The following is an 18,345-nucleotide window of genomic DNA, read 5'->3' on the forward strand; positions in this document are numbered from 1 at the left end:
GGCAACCCTTATTGTGATTAAAAATTAATATTTTTGCCGTCAGTTAGCCAGCCAGAAAAACATCCTACCCCCATGCACCCCCTCTCTCGCTCTCTTCATCTAAAATCCAACTATCACTCCGGCAAAACAACAGCTGGGACCCATTAAACACACATGTGCAAATGACGGTCGGTCGGTTGGTGTTGGGGTGTTGTTGTTGTTTTTGCTACGCCGCCGACCCACGAGAATTCCCCAAAAAACTAACGAAGAACAAGACTTGAAAAGCAAATAGCAACAAATTGACAAACAAACAGAAAAACAAATGACGATGTAAAGAGGAATGTGGAATAACAAAACAAGAAGAACAAAAACAAAAAGGAAGAACGAAAAATAACAAAAAAAAAAAAAAAAAACAACAACTGTACAAGAAAAACAAACAAAATAGTAGTGACTGACTGAGAGTGTTGGTGAGTAAAACCCCCCCAAAACGTCTTTCGAACAGGTGTTGGAGGAGGATGATGACGACGAGAGTAAGAATAATGAAAACAACACAAATTTCTAACCAGAAGAATCTATCGAATCAAAGAAGAAGTCCTCCCAACAGTAATAAAAACTACGAAGCGGTATTAGCAAAAATAACAAAAATAACAAGAACTACACATTTATTGGGCGGCAAATGAAAAACAGGACAGCCGAGTAACTACAACTACTACTAATACTATCACAGCAACGAGGACAGGCGAACGAACGAACGTACGGCAATGTGAGAGATGTTGTTGTTTTCAATTGGGTTGTTATTCTCAGACCAGGATTGCCAAACAGGTATTTAAAATCAATTTTAGTCAACTTAAAGTGATGGATTAAAACTTGAAAAGGAATTTGTCTGGGCAAAATCGAAAGACCGAAATATTGATTTTTGTAACAATCTCTACCTAATCTTGAGTTATAGAAATATAGAGATGTGCCAAGTCTAAATAAAATCGGATGTTAATTTCGCGTTTTATGAGCTTCATGAATATTCAAAATTTTCAACCGTTGTGGGTCATGCATCCAAATATTGAGATGTGCCAAGTCTGAATTAAATCGGATGTTTTTTATGAGCTTCATGGATATTCAAAATGTTGACCCTTTGTGGAAGAGGCACCAGTAGAAGTGGACCGATATATTCCATATTCACAACAGACCTTGCATTAGCAAAAATAATGGGATGTGTGAAATATGAAGAGAACCGGATGCTTATTTCGTCTTTAATAATAGTTTTTGGTTATTCAAAACGTTGACCCTTTGTGGATGAGGTACCAGATGGAATGGTCCGATCTCTTCCATCTTCACAGCAGATTTTGTGTTAGTATAAATGAAGAAAAATGGGATGCTTATTTCGAATTTTATATTCGTTTTGGTTATTCAAAATATTGACCCATTGATATTGATCTTACGTTGATACCAATATTGAGATGTGCCGTGTCTGAATTGAATCGGATATTAATTTCGCGTTTTATGAGCTTCATGGATATTCAAAATGTTGACCCTTTGCGGGTGAGGTACCAGAAGGGGTGGACCGATATATATAGCAATTTTACACCAGACCTTGGCTTATTTAAAATATTGTGATGTGTGAAATATAATGAGAACCGGATGCTTGTTCGTATTTTATAATCGTTTTTTGTTATTGAAAACGTTCACCCTTTGTGGGGGAGGTACCAGAAGGAGTGGACCGATCTCTACCATCTTTATAAGATCTTGTGTTAGTAGAAATATTGACATGTACCAAGTCTGAATGGAATCGGATGTTCATTTTGAGTTTTATGAGCTTCATATGTATTCAAAAGTTCGACTCCTTGTGGGGGAGGTACCAGAAGGAGTGGAACGATATATTCCATCTTCTCAGCAGATCTTGCATTAGCAAAAGTAATAGGATGTGTAAAATATGAAGACCACCGGATGATTTTTTCGGATTTTATAATTGTTTTGCTTATTCGAAACTTTGACCCTTTGCGGGGGAAGTACCAGAAGGAATGGTCCGATCTCTACCATCTTTATAACAGATCTTGTGTTTATTGAAATATTAAGATATGCTAAGTCTGAATGGAATCGGGTATTGTTTTCGCGTTTTATGAGCTTCATGGATATTCAAAATGTTGACCCTTTGTGGGGGTGGGGGTACCGGAATGAATGGACCGATATATTCCATCTTCACAGCAGATCTTGTGTTGGTAGAAATAATGCGAAATGTGAAATAAGAAGAAGACCCGACCTTTACTTCGAATAATCGTTTTGGTAATTCAGAATTTTGAGCCTTTGTTGGGGAGGTACCAGAAGGAACAGATCTTGTATTGGTGGAAGTATTGGGTGTGCCACCTCTGAACGGAATCGAATGTTAATTTCGTGTTTTACCAGCTTCATAATGTGGCTAAAATCATCAAAATACAGAATATCGGGAGGTGCCGTTATATGATGGCTATAAGAAGACGTGGACCTGAACGGACACTTTTCTGTCTTACCCTGTAGTATCCATTACGAACTTCAAATACCAAATTTGAAACAATTCAGGTGAATAATGTCGCTAAAATCGTCAAAATACCGAATATCGGGAGGTGCCGTTATATGAGGGCCATACGAAGACGTAGACCTGCACAGTCAATTTTCTGTCATAGGCTATGGTATCCATTACGAACTTCAAATACCAAATTTGAAACAATTCCGGTGAATAATGTCGCTAAAATCATCAAAATACCGAATATTGGGAGGTACCATTATATGGGGGCTATACCAAAAGCGTGGACCTACATGATCCATTTTCAATACCAAATGTCCTGCAGACATAATACATTATACATTTAAGTATAATTTTATCAATCTACTTCATTTCATTCGGAAGCTAGTGACAGATGGACGGACATCGCTAAATCGCCATAGAATTGTATGCTGATCAAAAATATTTACACTTTGTGGGGTCTAAAATGTATATTTCGAGGTGTTACAAACAGAATGACAAACTTAATATACCCTCCATATTATGGTGGAGAGTGAAGTCGAGGGGTTTTACATGAGTATTACCCAGAGTTCTCTTAGAGAGTGGTAGCCCTCCACGGAGTTCTAGGTCTATTCCGCAGGTACCAATTCGAAGATGAGCTATATGGGCTTCACTTCCCTCTTGGTAAGGGGTTGATGACTATCTTACACCTCTGCTGCTCTATGGGTCGCAGCACCCGGTTGGGAATGCAACACCACATCGAGCCGAAGCTCTACCCGCGATTTGGGTATAAACCACAACCACCGCGTTACACCCAAAACAGGGGCATCTCCATAGTCAGGCTAGATCAACAGATCTAGGGGCTCCTGACACCCGCGGCACCAGAATAGTCTGCGGTCAGACTTCGTAGTCGAAAGTACTACCAGTTTTTGCTCCATACAGCACGGGACTGGTCACCCAAAATGAGAGAAAAATTTGAGGCACGATCAGAGAATAGGACGAGTGCAGCACAAGTGCTACTCTGATGGAGCAGTCTAATCACCACGTTTACATGGACGTAGCTTTCTCACTGCGAGCAGCGAGGCCTATTCACCTCTTCCGCTCTGACGCTGGCGACCGATTTTATTAGAAGGTGCCCCCGACAAGATCTGAAGGATCTATGATGGTGAGGCAGCAGAGAGTTGAGATTCCCTGTGAGTCTGTGTGTGGAGGAGGTTATAAAAAAACCAAGGAACCAAAAGTCCGGAAGCCAAAACATCCTTGCATGCTTCCCAAATTTTCGGGGCTTTTCCTCCCACTTCTCCTTTGGGTCTTTTTTCAAAGCCTTCCCCGAATTTGCGTTAAAAAAAAACTGAAGTTGGCAATCCTTAAATGGAAATATTGCCGGTATTTATTTTAGGGCTTGGTGGCGCGGCAGTCAGACATTTACCCCGTCGTAGACGGAGGGAAGAGTAGAGTGCGGTGTGTGACTCGAGGCTTTTGGCTGTGAATGCTGCGCAAAAGTCAGTCAGAGCCGCCAAATCAAACAACACCAACAGTTGAGTTCAAAATAAAATAATGACTGGATTTGGGATTTTTGAAAAACAAAGAGAGGAGAGAAAATACCAACGTGTAAGAGAGAGAGAGAAAGTGAGAGAGAGAACACGGTGGAGAGCTTAAAATTTGCACTGAGTTGGGGTTTGGGCTGAGGTTGTTTCGTTTGATGGCTGGCTGGCTGGCTGTCTGACTGTATGATGTGTTATTGAATGTTGTTTTGTTTATGTCGTTATAAAAAACATTGTTGTTGTTGTTGTTGATTTTATTGCAAATAATACAATAACAACAACAACAACAACAACAAACATTAATAAGAATAAAATCAGGCAACACACATTCCAATAAATATTTTATCTTGCATTGGCTCCCCAAAATGGTAGTATTTTTTGAGTAAGCCACTCCGTCACTCACAATTCATTCACCTCTCTCTCTCACCATGAAGTTGACTGGGAATTTATGCTCTTTTGCTCTTGTTTTGCTCCAGAAAACAGCCAACGACGACAATGGCTGTGGCTGTGTCTGGTGTTGCTCGCTTTCAAGAGTTGTTTTTCTTGAATATTGGTTTTGTTGTTGTTGTTGTTGTTTTTTTGCTTTTTACGCCATGCGTGCGTAATCAATGACGCATTTTCCTTCGGCCAAGTTATGAAAACAATAACAAATGCCAAAATGAATGTAAAACAAGCTCCCTTACGGCCCACGCCGTCCTCAGCAATTCTTACACCCCGTCCCCACCACCACCATCAAGGCAGCTCCCCCCCCCCCCTTTTTTTTTGGTTTTCCATCCCCTCTTCCAAACCAAATAAATACTAAAACCACAATAAAAAAATAACGACAAAATAAAAAAAAAATAAAGAATGAAACAAACAAAAAAACAAAAACACATTAAAAAGCCAATAACAAGTCCAGAGACCAAAGAACTCACAGAAAAATCGAGTTTGTTTTTTTGTCGCTGTTGTTGTTTCTTCCTAAGCTTTGGCCGGGAATGGAATGTGGGTAAAGCTACTGCTGGCTGTTGTCGTTGTTGTTGTTGTTGTTGTTGTTATAACATTTTTTCTGTAAATTCTTGGAAATTACCAATCCAATCCAATCCGATCCGAACCGACAAGTTAAAAATAAGTACCTTTATTTATGTACTGTCAGTCAATCAGCCAGCCAGCCAGGTTCGAACATGTGTCGATGTTGTTGTTGTCACAGGAGTGGGTGAATGTTGTTGGACCGGTTGTTTTCTGGGGAGATTTGCTGCTGCCTCTGTTGTTGTTTATCAACAAAATTGAGGTGGGACACGCCCACTTTTATAGCAACAAAACACACACAGCTAGACCGACAGACAGACAGAAGGCTGGCTAGCTGCCTATTTTGATTTAGCAATTAATTGTTTGTTTTGCTTTTGTCGCTGTGAGAAAACTATGACAATTTTAATTAATTGTTATTAGGAGGCCGGCGAGCGTCACATCCGCTTTTGTAACCTCCACCCACGCCATAACATAGAGGGCATGCTAATTTGGGTATTTCGCTTGAAATAACTTGAAAAATTCGCCGGGGATCCCAAAATGTGGGACAACATGGGATAAGAGCTGCTAAGGCCAGCTCCTGGGACAAGGGGCGGATTTTTTTAAAATGCGAATGAATTAAATTTTTTGGTGCTTTTTTAGCAATTACCTTCTTGGCAACCTTGGTTTAAACAGCCCACACACATTTTGTGTTTTGTTTCACTGTCAAACATCTTCAGTTTAGTCTACAATTGACAATAACCATAAATCCAGGTATACAGGGTGAGATAGAAAAAAACTGCAATAATTTTTACATTTTTTTTAAATTTCATTAAATGCAAATGTCGGAAATAGCATCAAATTTTAGAATAAGTTAAGATTTGTTCGAATTGGTCACCTTCGGCACGAATTATGGCCTTCAACCGAAGACTGAATGTTGCTCTGCGGTATTTTAGCCCGAATTGGTCACCTTCGGCACGAATTATGGCCTTCAATCGAAGGCCGAATGTTGCTCTGCGGTATTTTAGCCCATGAAGCGCTTGCTTGAAGTGATCGGCACTTTGGTATCTTTTAGTGCCAACCTTGCTTTCCAAAATACTCCAGACACAATAGTCCAACGGATTGGTATCCGGAGATTTTGGTGGCCATTATGCACTGGAAATGAAGCGAGGAACCTCAGTTTGAAAGCATTCTTGGGTAACGCGTGCTGAGTCCTGTTGGGATGTCCAAGTTCTGCGGCCAAAATGTTTGTATTCCCAAGGCTTTAATACACCCTCCAGAATATTTTCGCGGTAATATTCGGCATTTATTTTGAAGGCACGGTCGATTTTATGGCAGCCCACACCATCACTGTCGCCGGCGCTTGAGTTCTGAAGGCCAACCGAGGGTGCAGATTTTCAATTGCCATTTTTGGTGGACAACGAATGTTTTCTCATCGGAGAAAACCAAATTCGGTAGTTCACCACTTTCGGCCAAGCGTAGCAACTCTTTGGCTCTTTTGAGTCTATTTTCTTTCTGTTGCGGTGTAAGTTCTTGCACTTTTTTGAATTTCAATGGCTTTACCGCGAGTTCGGGGCATTTTTCAATATTTGCCGAATGGAATATTGCGATATGTTCAGCACACGAGCCATTTTTCGGCCACTGCGATGCGGGTTTCGATTCAGTCGCTTCTTTACTTTTCGAACCATTTCTGCTGATGTTGCTGTTTTTGTGAAATTTGGGATGTACTAAAGGGTTTTCGGAAATTCAAACTTTAAGGTTACGAAAAGTTCTGAAATGGTATTAAAATTCTAAAATAGTACCATTTGGCATTATGTGAACCGGATAGAGCTTAAAACTGAAATTTGATATGAGATTCAAGATTGGAAAGTAAGTTTGATACATAAAGGTGATTTTAGAAATATGTACTAAATTCGTAACTTGTACTAAATGGTACTAAATTTCGTACAATTTGAATTTGGTTGAACGGAAGAAGCTGGAATTTTGCAATTTTATGTTTGGGTTCCTGTTGGCGGTAGGTTATGTGTACCACACGTGTACGAAAAGTACTAAATAGTACTATATTTGGTACAATTTGGTATTGGGTAAACAGATAGTGCTTGGCATGTGAAATTTGGTATGAGGGTCGCTGTTCACGTGTAGGCTGAACCTGCGGAGGTGGTTTTGGAAGTGTGTACTATAATTGTACGAAAAGTACTTAATGGTACTAAATTTGTAAGGGGGAAATTACAGTGCTGGAATCCCGAAATTTGATATTGAGGTCTCTGCTGGTATCTGAGGTTGAGATTTGAAGGTGGGTTTGGAAAAAATACTAAATTGTTCGAAAAGTAATGAAATTGAACTAAACTTGGTATTTGGTGAAGTTGTCGAGCCGAAATTTGATATAGATGTCACTGTAGGGATCTGGGTTGAGATTTGGAGGTGGTTTAAAAATCCGCTCAATATTTGTACGAAAATGGTACTAAATTTGGTATTGAGTGAGGGGATAGAGCTGGAATCTTAAAATTTGATGTGGATGTCACTGATGGTTTCAGTGGTTGAAAAAGGAGCTTGCGTTGGATATGAGTACAATAATTGTACAAAATGGTACTAATTTTGCCAATAGGAAATTACAGAGCTAACATCCTCAAATGTGATATTAAGGTCTCTGTTGATATCGGGAATAAAGATATGGAGATGGTTTCGGAAATGTGTACTATAATAGTACGAAATGTACTGAATGGTACTAAAGAGTATAAGGCGAAGAGATAGAGATACAATTCTGAAATTTGATATTTAGATTACAGATAGTGGCTGCGATTGAGATTTGATTTCGGAAATTCTTACTATAGTTATTAAAAAAGTACTAAATGGTACTAAATTTGGTATTGGGTGAAGGGGTAAGGCTGGAATCCTCAAATTTTGTATTAAGATCACTGTTGGTATTTGGAATTCAGATATGGAAGTAGTTTTGGAAATGTGTACTACAAGTGCGCGAAAAATACTAAACAGTACTATATTTAGTACAATTTGGCATTGGGTGAACAGATAGTGCTCGAAATGTTAAATTTAGTATTAGGGTCGCTACTCATGCAAATGGAGGTGGTTTTCGATGTGCGTATTATAATTGTACATAAAATACTTAATAGTACTATGTTTGGTACTGGGTGAAGGGATGGGGCTGGAATCCTCAAATTTGATATTGAGGTCTCTGTTGGTACCCTGAACTCATATATAGCGGTGGATTTGGAAATGTGTACTTTAATTATACGAAGAGTAATAAAAAGTACTAAATTTGGTATTGGGCTGAAATCCTGATATTGGATATAGATTTCACTGTTGGTGTCTGTGGTAAAGATATGGAGGAGGTTTTGGAAACTCGTACTATATTTGTACGAAAAGTACTAGATAGTACTATATTTGGCATTTATTGAAGGTATAGAGATACAATTCTTTGGATTACTATTTGGTACTCTATTTGATAAAAGTGTAAGAAAAAGAGCTGAACTTATGAATTTTGCTATGGAGTTAACTATGAACTGGCTAAATTTGGTAGGGAGTGTAGAGATAGAGTTGCAAATATAAATTTTAGAATTGGGATCACTGTGAGTGTTTAGCTCTTTTAGAATTTGAAATGGATATCGGAGGTAGAATTGGAAATGGGTACTATTAGGTGCACGAAATGTACTAAATGCTACTATTTCTTGTTATTGGCCCAGATTTTAGATTATCCTCCATATAGTCGAACCTATCCATTATTATTGACATCGAATGGAATATAGCTTGGAATTCCGGATTCCATAGATAGGAGACCTTCCCCATGGCTACAACGAAAACAAAATCTCCTACAGGCATTCGTTATAGAGGAGATCTTCCTCATAAATTGTCACATTCCACATTTTTTTTTTGCAGAAAAGTATAGAAAAATAATATAGACCTTTGACAGGTCTTCTAGAAATATAAAACATTCCTCAGATCGTCTAAAGATAGAAGATCTACAACTTATTCTTAGTTCGAATACCTCAGTTATTGTTGCAATACGATCCACAAGTCTTCCATTAATAGCATACTTTTCACGGGTAGAAACTAGTCCCCAGAACTTATAAAAAGGAAGGCCTTTCAAAGGTGTTTTTAAAATTAAAGACCTACCTAAAATCTTCTATATGGCTGAAGACGTTCCACAGGCTTTCTATAGATATACCTTCCATTGGTCTATTACAGATTGGAGGCCTTCCGCAGGAATTCTATAAAGATATTACCTTACCAAGAATTTTCACGGATCTTTTAGATGGAAGTCTTTCTGCAGGTTTTTTAAAGATGGTAATCCAAATCATTCTCACAAGTTGGGTTTTCGAACCTATTCGGTTTGAATTCGGAAAGTCTTTTGTTTCGGAAATAATCTCTGACGAATTTATGAAGTTTTAACAGAATTTTGTACAGAAGTCTGACAATTTCCGAAGATACTATGACTCGGTTCTTATTAATCCTCAAAGTGAGTGCGAATTCCGGCAACTATAACCGTATAACGGTACCTCCCGATATTCGGTATTTTGATGATTTTTGCCGCATTTTTTCATGGATTTGCCTAAAAAATTGGTATTTGTTGGTCGTAATAGGTTCTAGCTCCGGTGGCGAAACATTGCATGTATAGGACCACGTTTTGGTATAGCCCCCATATAACGGTACCTCCCGATATTCGGTATTTGATGATTTTTGCCGCATTTTTTCATGGATTTGTCTGAGAATTGGTATTTGTTGGTCATAATAGATTCTAGCTCCGGTGGCGAAACATTGCATGTGTAAGTCCACGTTTTGGTATAGCCCCCATATAACGGTACCTTCCGATATTCGGTATTTTGATGATTTTTGCCACATTTTTTCACGGATTTGTCTGAGAATTGGTATTTGTAGGTCATAATGGGTCCTAGTTCGTGTGGCGAAACAGGTCCACGTTTTTGTATAGCCCTATATAGCGTTACCTCCCGATATTCGGTATTTTGATGATTTTTGCCACATTTTCCCAGGAATATATCTAAAAATTGGTATTTGTGGGTGGAGGGTATTAAATACATAAGGTGGAGGGTATTAAAAGTTCGGCCCGGCCGAACTTAATGTTTTTTTTATTGCTTTTAAATTATTTTTAGGTAAGTTCTAATTACAATTATTTTATTTTATTTTTTTTTTTAAATAAAAAATTCAATTGCGACACAAACGGTATTTATCCCAGTACCAAAAGCTGCTACAGTGCTGGCAAAGGATATGAAAGTATATTTTCGATTTTCCACATTTCGTAAACTATGCTCGAATTTGAAATCATAGACCAATAAAAGAATGAGGATTTTCATTTTTTCTTGGATATTCAACCAACTCCACCCTCAGTCATTTCAAATTCCCAATCGCCATTCAAAATATTTTGAAATCTCCACTAATATTGTGAAATAGCTGTCAACACCACCCCTCTTCACCTTTGCAATTATTTTTCGCACACATGATATGATTTATTTTCTGGCTACTTCGAAACCTATAATTGGATACTATCATCGGCAAAAAATGCCAACAATTTGTTGTAAAAATAACCAAGTCATGATTCTACTTTGGTTTATTTTGTGTGTTTTTTGAATAATCATCATCACCTCCATAGTCGTCGGTGCGCCGGTGTCGTCGTCGTCATTCAGCAGAACGCGACGACGACGACGACCACCTGTTGAAAGCCTTCCTTCCATTAACTGGCTAGCGTAGCGTGTGTTCTGCTGCTATCGATAAATATTATTTAATTTTATTTTGTTTTTGTTATTATTATTATTTTTTTGTATTTTTATTATTATTGTGTGTTTTTGTTGTTGTTGTTGTATTCGTTCCATTTGTTTGTTATTTAATACATTTTGTGCCACCAAAGCAAATACCTAGTGGCTGGGCCGAGCGGGTGGCGGTGGTGATGGGATTGTTATGGCTGAAAAGTACATTGACTCGGTTGGGGTTTCATTACAGGAACAACAACAACAAGAACGAGAGCGACAGCAATAAACCAGAACATCGTTACAGTCTACCTCCTCTTCTTATCAGTGTGTTGTGACAACGCAATGATGTTAGCAGCTAGGGAACAAGGTTTTGGGTTTGAATACAACTTTTTACTATAAAAGAAGGCCTGACTAAGTTCTTCTAGATTTAGCAGACCCCAGGGTGGTCTTCTATTTCAGGAAGTATTGAAGAATTGATTTTATCAATGAAGGATAAAAAGGAAGGTCTTATAGCTGCAGTCCCATATAACAAGTCCTCTATCTATAAAAGACTTGAGTAAGATCTCCCATCAATAGAAGACCTGTGGAAGGTCTTGTAACTGCAGAATAACTTGATCTAATAGCTTTGGAGGAAACATGAAAGGTATTCATTTTATTTAGACCTGTGGAAAGTCTGCTCAAAATCTTCCATCTATAAAAAGATAGAACATACGTATGAAGTCTTTAGAAGCCCTGGAAAAGGTTTTCTATTTGAAGACCTGAAGAAGGCCTTCTTTAAGATGTTTGTATAGAAGAAATATGGAAGTTCTTTTTCATCAGATACCATATAAAAAGTGTGCTTCTGGCAAGATCTTCTGAATATAGAGGATATGGAAGGTCTCCCGTCTGTAGAAGACCTGAGAATAGTCAAAAAATTGGTATTGATACCACAAGGAGTGGACCGATATATTTCATCTTCACAGCAAATCTTGTGTTAGTAGAAGTAATGGGATGTGTGAAATATGAAGAGAACCGCATGCTAATTTCGGATTTTATTTTGGTTATTTTTTGGTTTTGGTTATTTGAAATTTTAACCCGTTGTGGGGGAGGTACCTTTCTCTTTTGTGCCGTAAATGATATATTTTGAAAATTTCGACCCTTGGAGGGGGGGGGGGGGTGTTTGGAACTAAAGGACATTTAAAGGCACATAACTCTGGAAGGCTAGACCTCTTCAAGAAAACAAGTTATATCTTTGTACCCAAGGGGTACCTGTGGGGCTCTAAACTTCAAATAAACATTGGTTGGAGTTGGATGGTATCGATCTGCATCAAACTTACTTTAACAGAACGCTAGGGACCACACATGCTAGGAAATCATTGAAATTTTACGAATAAAATTGCAGGAGATTTTTGTTGAGAGGGTCTTTGGAACCGAAAATCCTAGACAGTATGGGCTTCCGCTAATATTTTCAAAATTATACATAAGAGGGCCCGGTTTAACTTTAACTTAGTAAAGTAGTCTCGGAAACTCTTGGATTTTTTTAATTCGTTCCAGATTTTGGTATATGTACCCCGATTCCGGATATTTTATTTAATTATTATTATTATTTTTTTTTGACGGATTCCCCGATATTTGACCCAAAATTATTTATTTTCACTAGTGGTCACATAATGGGGTTAAAACGATTCGGGAGATGCATCATAAAATCCTGCCTATATCTTTATTGTCCGTATCGGATTAGTATATTCGTGTGTTGGATCTGTATTCTGGGTGAAATATCCACGTCCGTCCCCCGAGAAAAAACAAGGTACAAATATCTACCTCTTGAAAATTTTAAACTGGAGTTTTTCCGAGGGTCCTACGCTAGACTATTTCCAACAAATCAATCATTTTGTCATGATAAGGAACATTTCCACCCGGCCCGAACTTTGAATACCCTCCACCATTTGGAACGAATTAGAAATTTTTCAAAAAAAAAAAAAATAAATAAAACCCGTAAAAATTCTGTTAAAATCTGCAAAATCCTCTATACTATGGTGGAGGGTATAAAAATCCCAAATTTTGTTAGAGTCGTTCCGAGGGTCCTACTCTAGACTGATTCTAAAACAAGTTAAAAAAAAACAGTAACTTCGGCTGGGTCAAACTTTGAATACCCTCCACCATTTGGAACGAATCTCGAAAATTTCAAAAAATAGAATCCGTTAAATATTCTATTAATTCTACGACTTGAAAATATATATGCCATTGCCATATTCAAATTCGAAACTTGAAATAGACTAGTGAATAATGTAGCTAAAATCATCAAAATACGGAATAATGGGATGTACCGTTATAGGGGGGCTATACAAAGACCTGGACCTGCATAGACAATTTTCTGTCACAGGCTGTAGCATCCATTACGACCTTCAAATACAACATCTCAAACAATTTCGGTGAGTATTGTACCTAAAATCGTTAAAATACCGAATATAGAGAGGTACTGATATACGGGGCCTATACAAAGACCTGGACTTGCATACACAATTTTCTGTCACAGACTGTAGTTCCCATTACGAACTCTTAATACGTAATTTGAAACAACCGGAGTAGTAGAAAAATGTCGCTAAAATCATCAAAATACCGAATATTGGGAGGTATCGTTATATGGGGTCTATATGAAGACTTGGAACTCCGCAGACAAGTATATGTCTTAGGCTGCAGTATCCAATAGGAACTTCAAATACAACATCTCAAACCATTTCGGTGAATGATGTAGCTAAAATCATCAAAATACGGAATATCGGGAGGTACTGATATATGGGGCCTACGCGAAGACCTGGACAATTTTCTGTCACAGACTGTAGTTCTCATTACGAACTCTTAATACGTAATTTTAAACTACCGGAGTAGTAGAATAATGTCGCTAAAATCATCAAAATACCCAATATCGGGAGGTATCGTTATATGGAAGCTCTACGAAGACGTGGACCTGCACGGACAATTTTCTGTCATGGGCTATAGTATTAGGAACTTCAAATACGACATCTCAAACAATTTCGGTGAATATTGGATCAAAAATCATCAAAATATGGAATAATGGGAGATACCGTTATAGGGGGGCTATACGAAGACCTTGACCTGCATAAACAATTTTCTGCTTAAGGCTGCAGTATCCACTACGAACTTCAAATACCAAATTTGAAACATTTTCGGTGAATAATATCGGTAAAACCATCAAAGTATCGAATATTGGGAGGTGCCATTGTATGGGGGCTATACGAAGGCGTGGACCTGCATGGACAATTTTCTGTCATAGGCAGTAGTATTCATTACGAACTTCATATATTAAATATGAAACAATTCCGGTGAATAATGTCGCTAAAGTCATCAAAATACCGGAAATAGGGAGGTACCATTATATTGGGGCTATACCAAAACGTAGACCTACAAACCCATTTTCAATACCAAAAGTCCTGCAGAAATAATATTTGAGTAGAATTTTATCAACCTACTTCATTTCGTTCGGAAGCTACAGTGATTTCTACAGACGAACAGAGGGACGGACTAAATCGACATAGAATTTTATGCTGATTAAGAATGTATACCTTGTGGGGTCTAAAATGTATATTTCGAGGTGTTACAAACGGAATGACAAACTTAATATAGCCTCCATACTATGGTGGAGGGCAAAAAAAATCCCAGATTTTGTTAAGAGTTGTTCCGAGGATCCTACTCTAGACTGATTCCAAAAAAAAAATCAATTATTTTCTCATCCAAAGGAACATTTCCACCCATTTTCCTCCCCAACTAGGGAAAAATGTGTAACACGAGAAAAAAAATGAAAAGCTGTAATTTAAATCTCTGCTCAGAATATCCGCAGAAAAAAAAAAACATTTGGCCCATAAACATAATTCACTTCAGAGTAGAGCTACCTACTTCTTCGTGTACTTTTTTTTGCAGTTGAGTTGAGTTCATTCAGCTAAGTATGAGATACAACAACAATAAAAACAACAGCAACAACGACAAGTCAGTCAGCCAGTCAGCCAGCACACATAAATTCTAGTTGACCTGACATGACCTGGATGACGACAATAAACAGATTTGTTGTTGCTGTTCTCGTTGTCGCTGTCTGCTGTTTCTGTGTTGTTGTTGTTTTCTGTTGCAATGCAAAAATCCCGGCACACACACATGAGTGTGTGTGTGTGTGTTTGTGCATTGGGTAGAGACATACTAACGAATTATGCACACACAAAATTGAATGATGTCTTAATTACTAAATACGAGCCGGGGGCAAGAGGAAGTGGAAGCAGAAGATGAAGAAGCAGGGCAACATCACACACTTTTTCCCTGGTTTGTACCCCCAGCCCTTCTTCTTCTTCTTCCGCCTCGTCTGCTTAACCCAATGACTTGGCTCTGCTCTGTTGTAATACCTGTGGTGTGTTTTTCCTTTCAATGGCGACGTAAAATGGTTGTCGTTCCGTCTACAGCAGCAGCTGCTGACGCTTTTGAATGATGTAAATATCTCGAGCAATTTTTGCAACTGCTCCTCGTTGTTGTTGCAGTTTTCCTGCACGTTCGTACGTCTGCAGCAGTTGTGAGTAAAATAATTTCAATTGTTGTTGTTTTTGTTGTTGACGACAACTCTGAGGCTGAGGATGATGATGTTGATGGTGGCGATGAGACAGGCAGGCAGGCAAGGCCTGTCTGGCTGCTGCTGCTTCTTCTTCTTTTTATGCTTCTTCTTGGTTTATTCTTATATTACACTGTTTATTTTCTCACACTTTACCACTTCACTTTCGTCGCTCACTCTCTGGCTGCCTTGCTGTGGCGTTGACTTGATTTTCATTCACTTTTTTCTGGTTGTTGTTGTTGTTGTGGTTGTTGCCGCTTGTTTTGCTGGCTTGTAAAAAATGAAAAGAACGACGTAATAAAAAAACTTTTTGAAACAAATCATCAAAACGCCTAAATTATTTTATTAAATTATTTTTTTGACACTTTTTATTAATTTTTATTTTCTATTTTTTTTATATTTTTCATTCATTTAATTATTTTATTTTTCTTAAAAATTTTATTTTTCCAAAAAAAAAAAAAAACACTTTTTTCCTCATTGCCACTCACACTCACTTTTGTTGTTGTTGGAATTATTATTATTTATTATTTTTGTTGTGATGTTGTTTGCACATTTTGTTGTTGTTGCTGCTGTTATATTTTTTTACTTCACATTTTTATTCCTACTTCTTTTTGGATTTTTTATTTTGTTTTTCTTCTTCTTCTTCTTCACTCACATCGTTATTCATAAACTGCGTATTTTTATTTTTTTCTTCTTCTGTATTTTTTTTAATTTATTTTTATTTTAGTTAAATTAAGCAAAGGTATTTTTTTTATTTTCTTCGTCTCTCTTGTCGTTTGTTCTTCAAGATAATAGCTGCTATGTTGTTATTATTATTATTTTTTTCGGTTTTATTATTTTTTTTCGCATTTCTGGTGTGTGGTTGATGGATGGGGGGGAGCGAGAGAGGAGAACATATCTCCACATAGCCATCCAGTCAGCCAAACCAACCACATCCATTCATAGAATTGATGAATTTCTTTGTGATTGCTCACTACGACCGACGACTGACTGTTACGGCGGCGGCTGCCACTTCTGGTGACTACTACTACTTCTACTACTTGTGTTCGGGGCTGCCAATACTATTTAGCATACACCGAACAACCAACCAACCACACAGCCCAACACACGACGACGGCCGAGATAAACAACACTCTGCTCTGGGAATAAGGCGGGTTACTCTCGCACACTCACTCACTCTCTCTCTACTCGGTAGTAGTATTTTTTTGCACTCTCTCTCACACATTTAACTGAAAAACATAACACATAATACAAGTGTTGTCAATTTGGCGTTTTTTTTAAGAAAGAAAAAAAAAAAACAAATATTTTAATATTCAAAATGAGGCCCTTAGTGAAATTAATTTTAATTAGAAAATACCTAATATTTTCCTACATTAAACAGGCAATCTATGGAAACAAGGCCTTTAGGAGGACTTCCATGTATAGATATCGCGGAAAAGACGAAAGGATAAATTTAAAAAATTATCCTTCGAAAAAAAAAAAACATTTTAGAAGACTACTTTTAAATGCCTTCTATGAGAAGAATATTTTTAGAATACAGACAATAACTAAATTGGGAAACTATAATAATTGCATTTCTCCGCCCGGTCCTGCACAATGGAACCTCTAAAATCCATTTTAATGTTCAAGACGTGCCCCTAGCCACATTGATTTTAATAGGTGTGTGAAATCATAAAAAAAATTTATGTCGAAGATAAAACTCGTGGAAGGTAACTAATTGGTCTGCGACCCAGTATAACCAAAAAATTCAGTTTGAAACAAATTTAGGCAGGACCAAAGTAGTCTAAAATTAAGCTTTCCCTGAAAAATATCAGAAAAGTAAATACCTCTGCGTATGATCCTGCAATTTGTAAATGACCTCCTATATGTAGCCCCCTGAAAACCTTTAGAGGTCAATCTGCGGATAGAAGACTTTTAACAGGGCCTTCTGCGTCTAGAACAACCCCCAAAAGACCTAGTTTTTTGATGAAAGACACACAGAAGACCTTAAAGTGACTGATCCACTCTAAGGAAGTGTTCGTCGGAAAATATTTGCTTTTAGGAGACCCTATATTGAAATGCCCTTTAGGAAAAGAATTCTTAAATTAAAATCCGTGGAAGGTAACTAATTGGTCTGCGACCCAGAATAACCACAAAATTCAGTTTGAAACCAATTTTGGCAGGCCCAAAGTAGCCTAAAATAAAGCTTTCCCTGAAAAATGTCAAAGTAAAAGAAAACATCTTTGCGTATGACCCTGCAATTTGTAAATGACCCTCTATATGTAGCCCCCCCGAAAACCTTTAGAGGTCAATCTGCGGATAGAAGGCCTTCTGTGCCTAGAACAACCCTCAAAAGACCTAGTTTTTGATGAAAGACACTCAGAAGGCCTTCAAGTGATTAATCACTCCAAGAAAGTGTCCGTCGGAGTGCTTTTAGGAAACCTTATATTGAAATGCCTTTTAGGAAAAGAATTCTTAGCCTGTAGATAAGCCCTTTAAAAAGTTAACCTATCCATAAAATACCTTAAAAGGGGCTAAAAATTGTAGATTATCAGGCTATAGAAAATATTTAAAATATTTTGCAACCAAACAAGAAGAGCTTCCAGAGGTCTTTTATTTATAGGAGAGGTAGTCACTAGTCTTCTATCTTTAAGGTTGCTTCAAAAGACCTTATACAAGATTTTCTGCCGCCAACTTCATATATAGAACATAGAGTAGTCTCCTATCTATAGGAACGCTTCAAGATGTGTTCCAAAATAGTGTTTAAAGTCTTCTATCTGCAGAAGCGCTGTACTCACTCTCTGGGACTCCCCCCCCCCCCCCCCCCCTCTCTCCCTCTCTAGAAATGCCTTTTGAGATATTTCATCTATAGACGAACTTTTCAAGGACATTAATATATAGGAAAGCATCTAAGGTTGTAAGAGCTTTTACATGACTTTCATCACCAAAAATATCCGCGCAAAAATGTGCACTTTCGGTTGGCCACCAGAACTCAAGCGCTGGCCATGGTGATGGTGTGGGCCGCAATAACAGCCGATGGTCGCTCTCCGCTCGTGTTAATCGATCTTTGAGGGTGTATTAAAG

The 18,345-nt window shown here is 37.9% G+C and overlaps 1 protein-coding gene across 6 annotated transcripts in view; it reads right to left on the reverse strand.

The window, feature by feature from the left end:
* The window catches only part of LOC101894251 (insulin-like receptor), a 126,320-nt gene that overhangs the window by 83,617 nt on the left and 24,358 nt on the right, over positions 1-18,345 (reverse strand). For 2 of the 6 annotated variants that reach the window (XM_059118321.1, XM_059118322.1), the window contains exon 2: positions 15,083-15,552. The exons of 1 other annotated variant lie outside the window; for it this stretch is intronic. The gene's annotated coding sequence lies outside the window, so the exon portion shown is untranslated. Of the gene's footprint in view, positions 1-15,082; positions 15,553-15,776; positions 16,512-18,345 lie in introns of all 6 variants that reach the window. 3 more of the 6 variants (XM_059118319.1, XM_059118323.1, XM_059118320.1) reach the window with 3 other exon arrangements.

Source organism: Musca domestica, unplaced genomic scaffold (genome assembly GCF_030504385.1).
Source record: "Musca domestica strain aabys unplaced genomic scaffold, Musca_domestica.polishedcontigs.V.1.1 12, whole genome shotgun sequence".
Lineage (NCBI taxonomy): Eukaryota > Metazoa > Arthropoda > Insecta > Diptera > Muscidae > Musca > Musca domestica.